Source organism: Brassica oleracea, chromosome C8 (assembly GCF_000695525.1).
Source record: "Brassica oleracea var. oleracea cultivar TO1000 chromosome C8, BOL, whole genome shotgun sequence".
NCBI lineage: Eukaryota > Viridiplantae > Streptophyta > Magnoliopsida > Brassicales > Brassicaceae > Brassica > Brassica oleracea.
The window spans coordinates 1,696,692-1,699,988 of NC_027755.1; positions in this window are offsets into that span (position 1 = coordinate 1,696,692).

The following is a 3,297-nucleotide window of genomic DNA, read 5'->3' on the forward strand; positions in this document are numbered from 1 at the left end:
TGGAATTCGTGGAGACTTTTCCCTATGTGATCAAGTACAAGAAAGGAAAGGACAACGTAGTGGCAGATGCTCTATCCAGGCGCCACACCCTCATTACCACCATGGAGGCTAAGATCTTGGGTTTTGAACAACTTAAAATGTCTTATGAAACTGATCCTGATTTTTCTGAGCTTTACAGTAACACGGCTAAGGGAGCCATGGGTCCATTCTATCAGCAGGACGGGTTTCTTTTCAAGGAGAAACGCATGTGCATCCCCCATGGTTCCATGCGAGACTTACTGACCCGAGAAGCTCATGGGGGCGGGTTGATGGGGCATTTTGGTCGAGACAAAACCCTGAGCGTCCTGTCCGACCACTTCTATTGGCCCCGGATGAGATGCTACGTCGAGAGCCTTTGCGCCAAGTGCACTGTCTGTCTCAAAACCAAATCCAGGTCGCATCCTTATGGTTTACACATGCCTTTACCTATTCCTATTACACCATGGGTCGATCTGCCTATGGACTTTGTGCTGGGCTTGCCCAAGATAGAACACAAGGATTCTATTTTTGTTGTAGTGGACAGGTTCTCGAAAATGGCGCATTTCATTCCGTGTTCTAAGACCAATGACGCAAGCCAAACAGCCGATCTCTTCTTCAAGGAAGTGGTGCGCTTACATGGAGTGCCCCGTCCCATTGTGTCCGACCGAGACACAAAATTCCTCAGTCACTTCTGGAGGACCTTGTGGAAAAAGCTTGGAACCAAGCTCCTTTTCTCTACCACTTGCCACCCACAGACTGATGGTCAGACCGAGGTAGTAAACCGTACACTCTCTCAGTTGTTGAGGGCTACGGTGGGTAAGAATCTTAGAAATTGGTTGAGTTGTTTGCCTTTCATTGAGTTTGCTTATAACCATGCAAGGCACTCTATTACTAATCTCTCCCCTTTTGAGATCGTGTATGGCTTTAGACCAGAGACTCCCATGGACCTATCCGCACTGCCTCCAGTAATGCAAGTTAGCCAGAGTGGTGACAAAAAGGCTGATTTTGAGAAGAACTTGCACCGCCAAGTCAAGGAGACTTTGGAGAAGAAGGCTGAACGGAACCGGATCAAACTCAACAAGAGACGCACCGAAGTTATCTTCCAACCAGGCGACTGGGTGTGGCTTCATATGAGGCCAGAGAGGTTCCCGGAAGAGAGGAAGAGCAAACTATCCCCACGGGGGGACGGACCATTCCGAGTGCTCGACCGAATCAATGACAATGCCTACCGGCTAGAGCTGCCAGGTAAGTTCCAGGTTTCCCGAACGTTCAATGTGTCTGATCTGTCTCCTTATATTGCAGATGACGGAGATGTTCTGAGGACAGAACCTGTTCAAGAGGGAGGGGATGTTGCAGTCCCTACAACTGAGGTTCCCATCATCCACAAAGGTCCTACCACTAGGTCCGGTTCAAGGGTTATAAGAGCTGGATTTGCCAAAGCTGTCCAGGAGTTGCTTGCACAGGAACAAACCGGATTCAAGCAACTATTGATCCAGGAGTTGGCCGACTTAAAGCTTGAAGACACCAGCGAGCCATTAGAGGCTCCAGACTCCATTCATTCCAGTCAGTTCTTGTCCATTGACCACAATGAAGCCGGCTTGACCATTTCCACCTTCATCCTCAATCCATCCAACCAACTTGCTTCCGGTTCAGAGGTATAGCCGCCATCAGAAGGAGTAGTATGCTGTTATACTCTTTTTCCTTATCGGGTTTTGTCCCACTGGGTTTTCCTGAAAGGTTTTAACGAGGCAACATGCAAGCATACTATGAATTCTGATGGGGACTTCCTCAAACCGACAACCAGATGTCTGGTTTATTTTAGTTTGTTTTAATTTATTTGGTTTAGACTTTGGGCTATTGTTTCAGCCTTAATTTTCGGCCAGCCTGTTTAAGGCTTTTTATCTTTGAGTCTCATAAGGGATAAACCTTATAAAACCCTTTGTAGTTGGCGATTTTTGGCCTAAGTCTTTTATGAAATTTTTTTTGCTCAGCAAAGAAACCCTAAGTCTTTCATTTGTGAGAAACCATTGAGAGCAGCCGCCTGACATATCAAAGAGCCGATCCATTGTTCTTTGTGGAGTCCTTCGATCCAGTTCATCTCCCGTCTGATCTTGAGAGAGACATACGTCCAGCGAGAATCGGATCCATATCTATCCTTCAAACCATCCCCTGTTCTTGTTGAGAGAGACACACGTCCAACAACTTGAATCCATCAGCCATCTCTATCCTTCTCTTGTTTTATTTGTTCCATTGCATCTTTGTTTTTAGAAATCGGCCACTAGAAATAAAACCCATAAAAATTCATATTTGTTTCTGTTCCTTATTTCTCAGTTAACATACTCTCTGTTCATCATTTTTATTTCATAAAACTCATAAAAATCACCTCCTTTTGTTTCAGGTACAAATCGGCCGATCCCCCTTCCGCCATCGCACTCGTCCAGCCGATCCCGTGGCCATCCGTTCGACCTGTCCAGTCTGAACTCGTGAACCTCAGTCAAGCCTTGAGCAGCCCGGATCCCAGCCTGCAACAGGCCGCAAAGCCTGTCAGCGAGTTACCTAGTTCTAGCAGCCTAAAAGCTCAAACCTAGTTGACTCGCAACTCGATAACAAAAGACGAAGAAAATACAAAAAAAGTTTTTGATTGATTTCAGACTGAACCTATGAAAGGCTGCCTACGTACCCATTTCGAAGATCAAGCCGAACGTAGTTCAAGAGTGAACCAAGAGATCGAACTGCTTGTGCATGTTCGTCTGGTAATCTGGTGCCAGTCATGGAAACAGAGCATGTCGAGAATAATGCCTCAGAGTTTCTAAGTGCCGAGAGTTCTGAGTCTAAAAAGCTGTCCCTCATGCCTCTCGCCTAGGACTCCTTATATACTCGCTACTAGGTCGGTTTACGCTTTTCCCCTTCTTCCCTTAAGCCGTCATAGCCTAAAAATGGAGATATTCCATTTTCCCGATCTTCGTAATTATCTTCAAAATTTCGTATTTATCTGCGGAAACTTGACATTTATCTTTCCTTGCGAACCAAGCGTAAACCGTCCCACGGTTTACGGGCTGCTGGTTAAGAAAACGTAAGGTGGGCTTCGAGTCACGCCTTAGGTCCCTTTGGGCCGTCTTTCGACTTGAAGCGTTTATTACGATTTCTTTTGATAAAACAAACTTTCCGCGGTTTTTATCGTAAAGTTTGATTGATGACTTCGAATGGCGGAAAACATGAAATGGGTTCGCTACGGTCTTCGGGAGACATCATCGAAGGGTAGACGAGAATGCATGGATT